This window comes from Protopterus annectens, chromosome 4.part0, assembly GCF_019279795.1.
Source record: "Protopterus annectens isolate FY-2018-M chromosome 4.part0, PAN1.0, whole genome shotgun sequence".
Classification (NCBI taxonomy): Eukaryota; Metazoa; Chordata; order Ceratodontiformes; family Protopteridae; genus Protopterus; species Protopterus annectens.
The window spans coordinates 1,063,338,863-1,063,356,684 of NC_056733.1; positions in this window are offsets into that span (position 1 = coordinate 1,063,338,863).

Below are 17,822 nucleotides of genomic sequence, written 5' to 3' on the forward strand. Positions count from 1 at the left end.
CTGAAGTACAGGCTAACAGAGAAGGTCTTTGGCTAACAAAGTTTGCAGATGACTGCAAACTAGGAGCCATAATCAAAACTCCTAATGATGTGGACATCCTGCAAAAGGGCTTCACTGAGACCGATGCCTGGTGTCAAAGCCATGGCCTCAAGCTCAATGCCAAAAAGTGCATTGTCATCCCTTCTGGTAAAAACTCTGTACCCATGAACTACCACATAGGCGGTAGTCTACTTAACACCAAAAGTGTGATAAGAGACCTTGGGACACAGGTGGACAGTAGTCTCTCCTTTGATAATCACATTGCCACAGTAGTCAGGAAATCCTTCTATGTGGCACACCTCATCACAAAAGGTTTCTCATCCAGGAAAAAAAAAGGTCATTGTTCCCCTGTACTCATCATTCATTAGACCCATTATAGAGTACAACACCCCTTTTGGTATGTACCTCACAAGACATCTACAACAACTGGAAAGGCCCCAGAAATAACTCACAAAGAGGATTACCTGCCTCAAATAGATGCCCTATGCAGACAGTCTCAAAAAACTCCAGCTTTACTATGTCGCATATCGCCTACTCAGAGGCGATCTCTGCCTAACATACAAAGCTATGTCAAACCCAGAGCTGTTGGACATGCTCCACTTAAAGAAATCCCAATCCCTCCGAGCTACATGGTCTAGGGACCTAAACCTTGTCACCACAATAAACAGAACATGATGGCGGGATAGATTCCTGTCCCAGAGACTTCCCATACTCTGGAACAAACTACCTATCTGTATCAAACAAAGCTCCTCATTAGCACTCTTCAAGAAAAATCTTGATGATTGGATGGGAGATAGGAAATTCACCCCAGGGATCACTTCTGTGGCTCTGCTTGACAGTGGCACAGGAAAATAATTTTCTTGGGTGGCGAAAGCCAGGGTACCATTTGGCTAGGCTTATATAGGCCCTAGGGCCAATAGCCTAGTACCTAGCTATGAACCTAGAGAGTTCCACTTTTCTGGAATAGACTTCCTATTTACGTACAACAGAGCTCCTCACTGATTCTATTCAAATGCAACCTGGATAATTGGATGGGAGAATGCAAATTCACCCCTGGGGTGGCAGCCATTTCCATCATGGACAGGGGTAGCCGGTGTTAATCACAGACCTGCGCTGTTCATAAATTTGTTCTGCAAACTATCCAAAAGGAACAAATGTGGATACTTAAGATTAACATGGCTAGCCTAGCAACCTCCTATGAACCTGTAAACTTATTTAGAAGGCATTCTGGGATGTTATCAGGGCCCACTGAAGCTGTATTTTTGGCATTTGAGAGAGTTTCTAAGAAGTTCCCCCTACTAATAGTTGGAGGGATTATATTAGATGGTATTTTCTGGGGCTTGGGGAGCTTCTGGGGTGAGGGAGGAGGGTAAAATTGGAGATGAATTTTTCAGCCAGAAGATTTTCTATATCTCTTGGTCCCATGAACATGGCTTCATTTACCAGCAGTTCAGCACACTGCTGTGTGCTGCCTTTGAGGTTTCAGATGTAGCTAAAGAGGGCCTTATGGTTGTCCTTGGCCTGGGACACTATCTTTAAATTTTCATTGCTGGACTTAGTTAGTCCTCTTCGCTATCTACTCATACGTTCATAGGTACGTAGGAGATTTCTTGGCTAACAGCTTAAGAGCCCTTACAAGCCTAATGATTATTTTCTAAATTTCACCCAATTTTTGATTCTTAAAGGCTAGAGGATGGCTTAGGTTTGTGTCTATGCCTTGAGTATTAGACAGATTGTCTCTGTCCATAAGGGACATAAACATCACCCTAGGAGTGAATTTATGATTTGCCATCCATTGATCCAACTAGCATTTGAAAAGAGTCAAGGAAGGGCTCTGCTTTACCCAAAAAGCAAGCCTGTTCCAAAGAAGGGGCAATCTCTGAGACACATATTTGTCTCTCCAGCAAGTTCTGTTCATGTCACAGACCAGGTTTATATCCTTAGATCATGTAACACCTGTGCAGTTTGTTTTGCAAATATGTAACAAGTTCCAAAAGGGCTGGAATTGTGAGTGACTTGTAGGTTTGGCATCAATCACCCCTTAATAGTAGGCAGGAGACAGAGTAATGGGATGGGGCTTTTAGTCTATCTGCATGGGATGTGTTGTTTACACCCTCTATTTTCTTATTGAGGAATTTCTGAGGCCACTCCAGCTGTTGCAAGTGCCTGGTCAAGTACATGCCAAAAGGTGCATTATACTCAATTACTTTTCTGATGATTGCTTTGTACAGTGGAACAATAACTTCCTTGGATCTGGATACCATGTCTTTACTTATAAGCTTTGCCACATAGAAAGATTTCTTCACCACACCACATTTGTGTGCCATGTTCAATCACAGCCTCACCTCAGGCTTTGTCCGTACCAAATGGCACACTGCTACAGCCATCCCTCTCCATAAAGGGGGAGTGACTACAGACCCTGGGAATTATCACCTTATTAGCCTGACAAGTCTGATATTAAGGCTATGGAGTGCATCATCATGGACCTAATTAACAAGGATATAGGGAATCTCCAAACTCTATATCTCACGCAGTTTTTTGTGAAAGCTAGATCATGCCTGCTCAACCTGGTTGACTTCTTTGAGTCAATCACCAGAGCTGTGGATGAAGGCAAGGCAGTTCATAAAGCCTACTTTGATCTGGCCAAGGCCTTTGATTCCATTCCCCACTCAGGAATTATTGATAAACTCATCAAACTAGGCATCAACCCCTATGTCACTAGGTGAGTTGCAAATTGTCTTACAGATAGAATCCACAGTGTGAAAGCAGAGGACTTCACGTCAGACTGCTGACCAGTTACGAGTGAAGTCCCATAGGGATTGGTCCTGGATCCTCTCCTGATTGGCATCTACTTCTCAGAAGTCCAGGCCAACATGGAGGGACTCTGGCTGACCAAGTTCACAGAAAACTGCAAGCTGGGAGCCATTATTAACTCCCCAAGTGATGCAAACATCCTACAGAAAGGACTCATTGAGACCAATGACTGGTGTCAAAACCATGGCCTTAAGATTAATGCCAAAAAATGTGTCATTATCCCCTTTGGGAAAAACTAATTTCCCACTAATTACTACATTGATGGGAACCCAGTGAACACTGAAGGCATTATAAGAGATCTGGGAACACAAGCTGACAGCAACCTCTCCTTCGACCACCACATTGCCACTGTGGTCAAACAGTTCTTCTATGTGGCACATCTCATTATCAAGGGTTTTGCATCCAGGAAGAAAGAGGTCATCATTTCTCTTTCTACTCTTCCCTCATTAGACCGGTCATTGAGTATAATGCCCCATTTGGCATGTACCTCACTAGACACATGCAACAGCTGGAAAGGCCACAAAAGTACCTCACAAAGAGGATCCTAGGCCTTAAATACACGTTGTACATGGACAGACTCAAAAAACTCCAGCTATTCTCTGTCTCATATTGTCTACTAAGAGGCGATCTCTGCTTGACTTTCAAAGGCATGTCTGACCCAGCTCTGTTAGAAATGGTACATCTAAAGAAATCCCAGTCCCTCTTCACCACATGCTCCAGTGACCTCAACCTCATTACCACAATCAACAGAACATGCTGGAGGGACAGGTTCATAACCCAGAGACTGCTTATGCTATGGAATCAACTTCCCATACATGTCAAACAGAGCACCTCACTGGCCCTCTTCAAGAAAAATCTTGACGAGTGGATGGGAAATAGAAAATTAACCCCAGGGATCACTCCAGTGGCTCTACTCGACAGAGGCATTGGGAACTAAGGTCGGGTGGCATGATGCCAGGGTAATCCTATGGGCTAGGCTTGTAAAGGCTCCAGGACCATTAGCCTAGTACACACCTATGAACTTATGAACCACTGTGCACACATGGCAGTCAAAGTTCATGCTACTATCTATCTGTAAACCTAGATCTCTCATCTCTGAGTCCATTCTTAGGGGTGTGCTGTTAATACTTCTGTTGATATATACATTTAAATCAAAGGTTATAAAGAATATAGCCAAGCATTCTGTTATCCTTTAAATAACATTTTCCTGCAGTGACTGTCAGGGAAAAAAGCACTAGCTGCAATAGGCACAATGGTGCATTAGTTAGCATTTTTGCCTCACAGTAAGAGGTTTTCCAGTTTGATTCTTGGCTGGGGTGCCTTGGAGTGGGAGTCTGCATATCGTCCTTGTGGGTTTTCTCCAGGTGTTCCAGTTTCCTCCCACTTTCCAAAGACCTGCATCTGGAGTGTTTCTCCCTGGGCCTCCACTGAAAATGTGTTATTTCCCAGTAAACAAATGTTAAATGAAATTATTATTAATATAAATCTACTGTGCCCAAAATGGGGGATATGTTTTGCATTAAGAAACAGGTACATGAAGTTAAAAGGGGATATGTCTGTAAATAAAGTTGTATATTTTAGTTTGTGTTTTATGATGGCTTATTGTTTGCATTTTGATTGGATTAGTACTTGATAGAAAGATGACATGGAAAAGAAAAAAATATGCATGACATATTGTAAACATTAGTATCTGGTCATTTCAGACTGTATTGATAAAAGACTGAAGTAATTAAAATGGTCGGCTGCCATACCTCTCAACCTCTTAGTGCAAGAAATCTAGACAAAGCCTAAAATAATGGTGGAAAGGTCCCAAAACAGGGACAGATTTTAAATATTGCTGTTATAAACTTTGGAAAGTGCTAGAATAGCAGATTTTGTATTATGATACTTTTTCAGAAAATTCTTTTTCTGAAGGATTTGAAGTCTGAAACTCAAATGTATGTCGTAATTTAGTGTCCTTAATCCTTAGTGATTTGTCAGAAAACCATACATTTTACGGGGAAACAGACCAAAAATATGAGGCAAAAATCTGGACAGCTGATGGGTATGCCAGCTGCTGAAATAAACATAAAAATTACTGTGCCTATAGATTGCTTATTCTGTATTGTTAACGAAACAAAGAAATGTTTAGTAGACTATTAACAGTTTGCTTTAAGATATTTTTGTCTGCATGCTGCTTTGATGCATAGCTTTCAACTGTCTAGAATTTTGCAGAATATCCTGATTTTTTGAGTAATACTTTTACTGTAGTCCTCATAAAAAGTGTGTATGCGTATATCTAGCAATTTTGTAAGTTTACAGACATAACATGTAAAGAACACTCCAATGGCACTATGAAACGTTTATCAAAGCTAACGTATCTACAATATTAAGTTAAGAGCTTGATTCTGATCTGCTTTTCTAGTAGCTACACTGTAACCAGCTTAACAAATCCATGTTTAGTATTTTCCATTTTTTTAATTTCTCCAAGTCTTTTAAGTTTCTAATACCATGACAGGAATGGACCCCATTCCTAAGTCAAAGTGCAATTAAAGTTCAGGAAATTAGTATTGTTTCAATCTTAGATTTCAGCCAGACATGCTCTTCACAGCACCCGCAATGTGCTCAATAATGACTGCTGCTGCAATTTGTATGTGGTTACATGTATTGGTAACATGTCTAAATACGATTGTAGATTCTTTTTTTTTATAAGACCCATTGCTCCTACTACTATTGGAACTGTCTGGGTATCTTTCTTCCACATGGCTCTCATTGCTTCCTGCAAATCCTGATATTTTATGACTCTGTGTCTCTTTGTATGCAAGACACTGTAGTCACTGGGTGTGGATCCATCTATCAGTACATCATTATAGCAATAACCCACGCCTGGGTGTGGGTAATGCTAAATTTACCCACGGTTGGCGTGGTTTGGTCCCCAGGCGTGGGTTATTGCTATTATACCATGACATTATTTAAGAAAAGAAACTATTACTTTTCTTAAATAATGGCATAGTATAATGCCTGTTTACTGCCCTTCCGCAGATGTCTGGCATCCGCGGCAGTTCTGATGTACTGCACGCCTGCGCAGTACATCAGAGCTGTGGGCAAAAGCAACGGAGAAAGCAAGATCTCCGTTGCTTAGTGTTCGCTATGTTAAATGAGTTTAACATAGCGAGACAGTTTTAAAATAAGCAACGGGCATCTCCGTTGCTTATTTTAAAACTGTCTCGCTATGTTAAACTCATTTAACATAGCGAACACTAAAAAGCAACGGAGATCTTGCTTTCTCCGTTGCTTTTAAATACTGTCTGTCTTTGTTAAATGGGTTAAACATAGCGAGACAGCTTTAAAATAAGCAACGAAGATCTCCGTTGCTTATTTTAAAGCTGTCTCGCTATGTTAAACCCATTTAACATAGCGAGACAGTGTTCATCGAAGTTATACTAATGGAAAAAAGTCCGGGCGACCGGATCTTTTTCCATTAGTATAACTCGATTTACAACGGGCACGCTGGCCAATCAGCGTGCACGTTTTGGGGGGATCATGGTATAATAATAATTAACTTTGAAAACTTGTGCATAATCTTTATATCTAGAGAACAGGCTACTGCTCAAACTATCACTGACGTCCTTGGAAAACTATAGCCAGTTTATTCAGCATAATGTTTACATTAATAAAGTGGGTCTGAAATGCTTAAATTCAGCATATTTTATTTCAAGAGACAAAGGAAACAGAGATTCATTTTTCACCAATACCTAGGAGTAGTATTAGTTATCTGTAATTTATAGACTTAAGTGATGCTTCCCTTCTTAAACATGAACCATGTTCCCCTGCCTAGTGCAATCAGAAATATTTTTTCTTTTTCTCATACTCAGCTGATGAATAATGCATGCCACTGTTCAAGGTTATTACAGACAAAAAAGAATTCTTGAAACCTACCTACTACATTTGTCATAATGACCTGTCATATCATGATTACTTTTTCTCAACTAATAATTGAGAAGTGACTACTTTAATTAAGGAGTTTAAAATAAGGGAAGAGTTAAAACAAACACTGTGTCCAAGGTTTTTTAAAAATATACAGCCATCCCATACATATTTGGGAGATTCTATGACCATTTTTATTTGCTGCTGTGTGGTAATAAAACTGACACAGGATTCCGGAAAGATATGAAGTAGCACATTCAAGATATAAATATTGTACTCCAGTCAGCTTTTAAAATTCCTTATTAATACAGTGGTGTGAGTAGTACAACAGATAGTACACCTGCCTTTGGTGTAAAATGCTGTGGGTTCAATTCCCACACCAGCAAACCTGAATGTTGACACCACAAAGCAGAACAAGGGGTGTGCTGTCCTTTAGATGGAATGTAAACTGAGGCCCCATCTGGTTGAGTTTATGAAAGTTCCAGAAGTTTTGAAGGATCCTACAGCAGCTATTGAAAAGACTAGAACAAATTCTGTAGTGTTCTGGCCAAATTTTTCCAATTGGAGCTGTAATGCATTTTGTTTTATATGCTTCATCACATAGAATCTGACAAACTGTATAATATTATTTATTTACTTAATCCTTTGTTCACTGGGTTAGTCCTACTAGGCTAGCAGCCTCTTTTTTGGGGAGACCCGAGGTAGTATTGATATTACTAGGGGAAGTTTAGCCAGAGAATTGGGGAACTTGCTTTACTCTTTTCTCTTGGTGGTGCTCGATCTATTCATCCTTCATTTTTTTCCCTTTAGATGAATTTTGAAAGATATTTAGGTACATATGTATGTATGCATGCATGTTTACCACAATAGGGTGCTAATTACAAATGAAAATTTACAAGCCCTGCCTGAGTTGCATAGAGACAGCTATTCAAGTTGCATTACATATGTGACAAAAGAAACATAAAGTACATAAGAAGACGGTGTTGACAACAGTAAATTCACATAAAGTGCATAAATGAAAAAGTTGATTTAATTTTACAGGCAATCATTAAACTCTCACTTTAGTAGAATCTGACACTGTGGGAAATTAAACATCTGCTGTACAAAGGGTAACTTCAGCTTGCTGCAGTACTAAAAAATTTAAAGTATCTGAGGTTATGAGAATGTTAACCATTTACTTCTGTTTGTGAATAACCTGTCTAATGCTTGAAATAACATGACATTCTCAAATCACTGCATGTTAATGGTTTAATTGTTTATTCTTTATCCCAAAGTTTACAAATATACCACTCTGTTTTTTCATTAAAAGCATTTTCTTTTGCTTTGCACTATGTGCTTCTAAACATTTCTCAAAGTGTCTCCATGCCAAGAATGACATTAACATTTCCTAAATATCAGACAGGAAACACACGGTTATTATAATAATTATCTTTCTATTTATCACAAGAAATAAGTAAATGAGAATTTTAAGAATAGACTGATTTTAAACTTTTGATTAAAATCTCAAAATCACATTCAAAATTTAATTTAGCACTGACATAAGCTGCGGTAGCATTGTCGCCTCACAGCAAGACGTTGTCCCGTTCGATTCTCAGCTAGAGCGTCTTCTGTGCCTTCATTGAAGGTTGTGCGTCAGGGCTGGTAACTCGGCATGTAAAAATCCACTACCAAACATTAGAGGACCGGAGTTCTGCTGTGACAACCCATAACCGGGATAAGCCGAAAGACACAACAACAACAACAACAACAACTGACATAATAGCTTTACACAGATATACTTTTGATTACATTAAGGTGTTAAGAATCAAAACTTTATAGCATGCACACCCATAAGGCACACACAATTTATGTTTAATATTTTTATTTATTATTATTCAGGTCTGGAAAGTATGTAAGGTTAGTAAAGCAAAATGTGTTGCATTTGGAGAAGCAGCAAGAGTTTAAGTCACAAAAAGTATTAACAGTAGTGCATATACTTACAAGTAGTAAGGATATTTTAGGATTAGCGCATATTAAGAACACTAAATGTAACACTGATAGCGTGTAATGTCAAATGTGTCTTGTGTAACTGACTTTGAAAAAATTGCAGATGCAGTATATAGTGAAGAAAGGCAAGAAACATAAAATAGAAGGCAGGAGATTACCAGAGAAGTGGGCAAAGGGGTAATTCCACATCCATACTAAATGTTATGTTCTTACAATAAAAGTAGTACTTTAGTCTAAGTGTGAAAACTACAGAGGAAAATTAACTGTAAAATAAATATTTCCATAGCATGAAGACTGTGGCTACTAGTTGTTTTAATCCTGCATGGAGAGCTGTACCAATGAAGGCAGACTGACAGCTTTACTCTGCTATCTGCATTTATACTCCTGTATTTTGCTTGCATCATCTTTATTATTTCAAACTCCCCACTCCTTATTCATCACCCTTTCCCATTATTTGCCACTCCACAAGTGCCACATTTGCCACATATGTAACATCACTCTCAGTCCACATTCTGTCATTTCTAGAGAAAACTTACCCCTTAATTTTCTACCCACTCGAAACTGCCTCATATCTCTTGTTGCTTGCTGGACATTTGGAATTATCCCTGGACCCGAGGTATTACCTTTTTCTGCTTTGTCTTTCTTCTTACTGGAACTACTATTACAGAGGCACAGCTGCACATGTGAATTTAGGGGTTTCTCTGCTAACCTTCCAGATTACCACCTCCAATCCTGGTGTAATGGGTGGAACTTAATCCCATGGTTTATAACTCATGCCCCAGCAGGAACCCAGTGCCATCTCTGCATATGGATTCAGAACCACTAAAAATACAGAAAGCGTGTTAACTTTTTATAATATGTAGACCATTTATTTTGTTTTTCAGTTTCCCTCTCTGATTATGTTAATCTGCTGCCTGAAACTTGTCAGAAAACTGGATGTTCTGAATTCAAATATTTGAGATGTGTATCATTGTGGTCTCAGTGACAAACCATAGGAAACCGTGTGCTGTAATTTATTAAACCACAGGTGAAAAAGCTTTCATGATATTTAATATTTTTGTTCTAAATGGAGAAAAAAAACAGACTGTAAAACTGAAAACTAAATTCCAGGTATATCATGAGCCAAAGAAGAACCTACCTTATGTCAGACATTTATTTTTTTTTTTATCTGAAACTAGTATGCGCAAGAAGCTGTAGATGTGTACGTGACTGACGTGACAAACAGGGTGTGTGACTGAATTTCACAAGCTCTGTGATATACTGATCAGAGATACAAGTATTTGTGGCTACATAACAGGTAGCTAGGAAGACCCCTCCCCAACACACACACACACACACACACACAGAATTGGAAGGCGAAGGGTATACTTGTACATGGGCAGAGTCATCAATTCCCAACTATGGACATCATCTTCCATCCTATTGCTTCATCCTTCCCCACGGCTAACTCATTCCAGCGTATACACCAAACAAACATATCTTTTCTCTGGGCAGACCTTATCTCTCCAGACAAAGGCAGCCTCATGGATTACTCCATGACCAGGAAGGGGAGTGGGTGTGTGGAAGGCCTACATTTTGTGGGCAGCTGTTTAACTTGCTGGTTATGGAGAAGAACCATAACACTGATGGATGACATATGGGTGTGCAATACCATGATGCAGCCTGATGCTTCACTGCCCACACACTCATGCCAGCTAAGCTGCTTCTGTCCACTCTCTAGTTTCCACAGGAAACTAGGGTAACGGTATATCTCCTGGCACAACTTCCCAAATATCTCCCCTTACACAGAGACGTGAGCAGGCAAAGCCTCATCCATCTTCTCTCTTACAGGTAAGTACTAGGCTAACTGTCCTTGTGGAGCCATTTTAAACCTAATCAATTTCAATTCCAAAGTTAAGAATCAAACCCTGTACCTTGTTTCTGTGAGTACACACCTTAACCATTATGCCAACCCTCAGTCAACACACTTGTTGCCCATACATAACTGTACCACAAGCCATAAAGACTGATGCATATTGCTGATATGCTAAGTAGACCTTATCTGGATGAATGCAGAGAAGATTCATTAGAGGAAGACGTAGAAGCATTCTGTATAGTGAAACAAATTCCGATAACTCTCGGGAAGTGAACAAAATGAAGAAAGCTGCCAGATCAGATATGGACATGCAACTGCTGAGAGATGTGACAATAACTAGTGGCCAGGTAATCTAAAACACCATCATCCACTGATTCAGCCATACATTACATTCAGAGACTGAATGCTATCTAGTCAAGGTCCATTGCATAAAGGTGAGAAATTCATAATTCTTCTGAGAAAATAAATGATTTGGAAAAATCCATGAGCATTGTATGGGAACGTCTAAGTGTAAGGAAAGAGCACAAGACATCATGCATTGACCCAATATGCAGTAGGGCTGGATGAAATGGTGCAAACCTTTTTACTGTGTAGCATGATGCCTGTAAATCAAAGTCAGAAAGGACTGATGTCTCATGAAAGTCCAACTGGAACTTGACAAAAACTAGGAATATACTTGTTTCAGCACCAGAAGTGCAGTTTTCTGTCGTGTATTGATTACTTCCTATAGTATCTAGAAATTCTGAAAGTGTGATAGTGCAGGATTTACTGGGATTACATGAGCAAGTAATGTCAAATGGCTTCCTTTTGAAATGTTGGCACTCAAAATGCTGAGTGCCAACAAGACAGAAAAAAAGACAGAAAAGACAGAGAACAGCAAATCTCAAAAATCGCTCTTCTCCTTTAAACTTTTTTGAAGGGTCAGCAAGCCCCCCCCCAACCTCCACCGAACTTATACATACCAAATCCATGATGGCCATACCTCGCGGAAAAGGGAATATTCTGAGACATGATAAATCAGGCTTGATAGATTTAAGTCTGATCTTTCTGCTATTCAACTTCTATATTTTGGGACTAGATCTAGTAGGTCCTGACATTTTAAATGGTTACGATGTTGGACAAATGTTCAATCTGTAAGCCAAGAACTGAAGAATTTTTTTCTCAAGAGGCTACAAGTTGTAGCATACCACTTCAAGTCAAGATGTCTGCAGTCACATGACCAAGTGAAAGGCATGATCCAATAGTTAAAAATATGATGAAGAAATGTGAGACAACAGAAGAAATAAACATTTATTGTGCATTGTCGGACTACAGAAATGCATGTTTGCAAGTTCTAAGCATGTCACCTTCATAAATATTGATGAGAAAATGACTAAGATCCAAGCTACCTTTTCTTTTCTTAGTTCCAGAAAGCAGAAGGCAAGTTTTGAATTACTAAAAGGAAGACAAATGAAAAAGAAAGACTAAGATAAAGCTGCCTCTTAGCTCAATAAATCTGGACAAAGGCATAAATAATGCGGAAAAGCCCCAAAATAAAGACTTTTTTTAAATAATACTCTTATAAACTGAGAAAGTTGATAGAATATCAGGTTTTGCATTAGCATAATATTTCTGAAGAGTGTGAAGTCTGAAACTCAAGTGTGTAAACTCAAGTGTGTATTGTTATTTTCTGACTTCAGTCCTCAATAACTTGCCAGAAAACCAAATGTTTTTTGAATAACAGACCAAACGTACGAGACAAAAAGCTGGATATTCTGAGAAAATATGGACAGTTGAGAGGTTTGCTTGTGTGTTAGAAAGAGAAAGAGACAGACTGACAGTGAGTAAGAAATTTGGGCAGAAATCTCAAATTCATATACATGTATTAGGTCATCACTGTAGTCTGAAATCAGGAATTTGTACAGAAGGACTCATAGACATTTACATTACAATTTTAAGGTTATTTGCCAAAGAATTTGATCTGTGGGATGTCTGTGATGCTTGAATTTCCCAGGAAAATTCCTTTAGCTGATCAGAAAACTGAGACTTCAGAAATGACTACAGAAACTGTCATGAGTTCTACAAACAATGCAGTCAAATTGGTCTACTTCAGAAGACTGACAAACCAAGAGACTGAATTCAAAAAGAATGAAAATTTAAATACTGAACACATTTTTAATGCAGGGGTCAAGCCCCCTGCACCCTCGTGGGGGGGTACATTCCCCACACTCCCTGCTAACTACATATACGAACTTGAAGATCACCCAACAGTGGAGAAATTGCAAATTCCATCATTCAGTATTTTGAATTTTTAGTCTTTTGGGATTCAGTCTTATGGTTTTTCACTCTTCTGAAGTAGACCCCTTTGTACTTATTGCATATTAATTGGAACCAAACAGTTATTTGTCTGGGTTTATACTGCATTGCCTTGTTTATACTGCAACAAACAAAGTTCAACTATTTTCTCCTAGTGAAGAAATGATCTATTATAAAGGACAAAATGAATCTGTGTCTCCTTATCTGAACCTGCAACACACAGCTATAGCACCCTGTGTCACAGAACACAAACATGTTTCTGGCCTAGCTTACTTAGAAACTTTGGCTAAAATACAGATATCCATTTTGACACTTATATTAGTATGTCATACTACTAATAGAGCTAAGTCTGGAAGATCCCCAAACAGGCAGGGAGTGCCAAAAGTAAGAGTGTAATGCTGAAAAAGACAATATTAGAACAATTATCTTTCAAACTGTAATATGAAACAGTGATTAACTAGGTATATATGGAGTGAAAATCTTCCACACAGAGACGTTTCTTACACTGTTTTGTTTTTGGACCCACTGTACTTGTTTAGTGGGTTGTTTGAGACTTTGGGGATACCACGGAGATTACTTTTTTTTTTTTTTTCAGACTGAAATGTGCAAACATCAAAGGAATATCAACAGATTGATAAAGCAGCAGGGAGAAGTTTTTAAATTTTCTAAATCTGATGCTAAACCCACAAGAGAAAAAGACTGCCAGAGAGAGAAAAGGAAGATAAATCTTAATTAGATTGCTATATAGGGAGGAGAAACTGGGACATTTATTGGATGGTGGTTGGATTGGGAATAATATGTCTGTCTGTTGGGAATGTTCATAGATTCATAGGTTGGTACTAGGCTATCGGCCCTAGGGCCTATACACGCCTAGCCATAACAATTCCCTGGCTATTTCTTCCCACACTATTTACTTCCCTATACCCCTGTCTAGCAGGGCGACTGATGTGATCCCTGGGGTGAATTTCCTTTCCCCCATCCAATCATCAAGGTTCCTTTGGAAGAGGGCCAAAGAGGCGCTCTGCTTGACATGTATGGGCAGTCTATTTCAGAGTCTAGGGAGTCTCTGGGTCAGGAACCTATCCCTCCAGCATGTTTTGTTTATTGTGATGACAAAATTTAGATCCCTGGAGCATGTAGCTCTGAGGGATTGGGATTTCTTTAAGTGTAGCATGTCCAACACCTCTGGGTTTGACATTGCCTTGTATGTTAAGCAGAGATCGCCTCGGAGTAGACAATATGCGACAGAGTATAGCTGGAGTTTTTTAAGGCGGTCAGCATAGGGCATCTGCTTTAGGCTTTGTATTCTTTTAGTGAGGTATTTCTGCAGCCTTTCTAATTGTTGCAGATGTCTTGAGAGGTACATACCAAATGGGGCATTGTATTCTATAATGGGTCTAATGACGGATGAGTACAGTGGGACAATGACCTTCTTTTTTCTGGATGAAAAGCCCTTAGTGATGAGGTGTGCCACATAGAAGGATTCCCTGACTGTTGTGGCAATGTAGTTATTGAAGGTGAGACCACTGTCCACCTATGTCTCTAAGTCTCTTATCACACTTTCAGTGTTTAGTGTACTGCCACCTAGGTGATAATTCATGGGTACATGTTTTTTTCCCAAAGAGGATAACTATACATTTCTTGGCATTGAGCTTGAGCCCATGGCTCTGGCACCAAGCATCTGTATCTGTAAGGCCCTTTTGTAGAGTATCCACATCATTTGGGGATTCAATATTGGCTCCCAGTTTGCAGTCATCTGTGAACTTTGTTATCCAGAGTCTCTTACTGTTGGCCTGTACTTCAGAGAAGTAGATGCCAAACAAGAGAGGTCCCAGGACTGAACCCTGAGGTACTGCACTTGTCACCTGTCTGGAGCTGGATTTGGAGTCAGCTACTTTTACAGTGTGGGTTCTGTCAGTAAGCCAGTTGGCAACCCATCGAGTGACGTAGGGATTAAGGCCTAGCTTAGTAAGTTTATCTATGATTCAAGAGTAGGGGATGGTGTCAAAGGCCTTGGCAAGGTCCAGATAGGCTGTGTGGACTGCCTTACCCTCATCCATGGCTCTGGAGACTGATTTGAAGAAGTCAATAAGGTTCAGGAGACAAGATCAGCCCTTCACAAACCCAAACTGGATGGGGTCCAGTGTTTTAAGGTTGCCAATGTCTTTGTTTATAAGTTCCACGATAATACGTTCCATGGCCTTGCAGATCAGGCTCGTTAGACTGATTGGGCGGTAGTTCCTGGGATCCATGGTGAATCCCCCCTTGTGGACTGGGATAACTGTAGCTGTGCACCACTCAGTGGGCACGAAGCCTGAGGTGAGGTGAGGTGTCCAGGAATGGAGCTAGTAAGAGCAAGTATAGATGGCATTTAGATGACCTACAGTAGCAAGAAGGATAGGTAGATTAGCATATGTTTGAAAATATAGGTTCTTAGGTAAGTACCAGGCTAGATGCACTTGTGGGACATTTTAAGCCTAGCTAATTTCCTTTTTTGTGGTCAAAATAACCTATCGCGTTTGGTTATAGATAGGTCTTACTCATTCCATAGCTGATAATTATATATTACCCCTAAAGAGAATAACTGGCAATATACCATAGATAATTTCAGAGGACCTATGCATGTGAAAAAGCATTTATCAGTTGCCTCTGTCCATTAAAATAACCAGGATCATACCATAGATAATTTGTGAGAACCCATGCTAAGGATAAAGCATTTACAAGTTGCCTCTGCCTATTATTAGTACAAGGGGCAGTCCAGGGGTAAATTTTCTGTTTCCCATCCATGCATCTAAGTTGTGTTTGAATATAATATGACTAATATAACATAATACGATATAATATAATATAACATAATATAATATAATATAATATAATATAATATAATATAATATAATATAATATAATATAATATAATATAATATAATATAATATAATATGATGATGATGATAATATAATATGGCTTTTATTTTGAGAATAACCTATCTGCAGTGTTCTATTATGGTTGACACTTTTCTTTCACTCTTTCTTTCCTTTTTTGTTTCTTTTATTTCTCTAGGTGCTTATCCCCATTTCCTGCTGGCAGTTAAGCCACCATCTCTCACATACATGCTTATTTGTTCCATAGTGGAAAGATACTCAGCTCTACTAGGTGAGAGAGAGCCATTCAAAAGGAGCCGTCATTCAGGCAAATATGGGGATTTTGTATTCTCAGTGGCATCTAGGCAATGACAGCATTTTGTGTAAGTCCACAACCCTACACCTGAGCAAGGCGTTGACCTACTCATATTACCATGAGGAGTCCCAAGGCCTTCCTATTGCAGTATGTGCCCCCCCCCCATGCACTTGTTAATGAGGGCTCTCACAAGCTAGTGGCTCAGTGATTCATAAGCCTGTCTCCAGGATGCCCAGGATACCCACTGCACTGGTGCCCCTCTTCTGAGGGATTGTGGCTATGTGCACCTTGCTCCAGCCCCACCTACCCACACATGATAGGCACAGATTTCCACCTCTACCAGTGCTGTCAGTGCCCAGGACATAGTTGGGACTTCATCCCTCTGTGTTACCAGTGCTGGCTCATGTATTTCAATGCAAAATAAATACTAACAAGCCAAAAAAGAAATTCTATTTCTGGCTTAGTATACTTAGCCATTGACAGCTTAAATGCAGCACGCCTAGATATATTCAGCAAGATGACTGATTAAATACAAAGGTTTTCGTCATCATCTGAGCTATCTTGTCCTGACATGACCACATTCCAAGTTCAGTATACATTATAGCTTTTCCATAGCTTTCACACCTTCCTCCTCATTTTACAGACAACTCGTAGTTCTGCTCTTCTGAAACTGTTCAGCAGCTGCTTAGTACTGATTGGTTATATTTCTGGAATGCTCTTGATGTGGCTCAAGCTACTCAGGTGTTTTCTGATACATCATTGGATATATAACCTCATCAATACGATTCTGCTGCTTCAAATTTTCATGTTATACCTCAAAATGTCATCTTATTGTGTATTCAAATGGTTAATTAATAAACAATAAATGATCGAGCAAGTATTTCCCCTTTCATGAGGTTAGGAAGAAAGGGTGGAAGTTACCAGCTTTTATTCTTCAACCAAGCCTGTATTAAGAAGAGGTAAAGGTAACAGAGATCTGGTTATTGATAAGGGACCTGGTTGTCTTTTGAGTTGTATATCATGATATATAAAAATAGATTACTTAGAACTTATGTAACCTGGATTTAGCTTTAGGAACATGGCCAACATACTGCAACAGACTTACTGCTCAGTTTCCGCAGCATCATATATGGACATCCACCCTGTCCTCTGAGGGGGTTATTCTTCCTGGAATCCAAAAGGGTTGACTTCTGTTCAGTCATGTGGACTTTGTTGGATACTATACTGGAGGTGGTCAACATACTACAACAAACTTCCTGGTCACTTTTTACAGCACTTTTTACAGTATCTGCCCCCAAGGGGGTTATTCTTCTACTGAGCTCAAATGTGGAACTTCTCTTTGGTGTGGCCCTTGCTGAACATTAGATTAGAGGTGAAGTAAAAGTAACAAACCACTGTTTACTGTTGTAATAACTGCAAAGCTGACAAGCAGCAGTGCAAACTGACATTCATCCCAGCATGCTAAACGATCCACCAAAGACAATGGCTAACATGCTGTTTGTTATGTGCTTAGGAAAATAGCACATGATATGCACCCACATCAGAAAGAGCAGTCATAGAGCAGCATAGAGAACTCCTCTTTCAACAAATCCATCCCAATTCTTACTCAGAAATACAATTAAATATAAGGATTTGAGTTTATTTATTTTATAGTGCAAATATTCTGGGTATACAGTACACCCTTTCTGTATGTTAATAAATGACATACAATATATAATCAATGATTTTTTTTCTCCAAAAACAGTTCGATA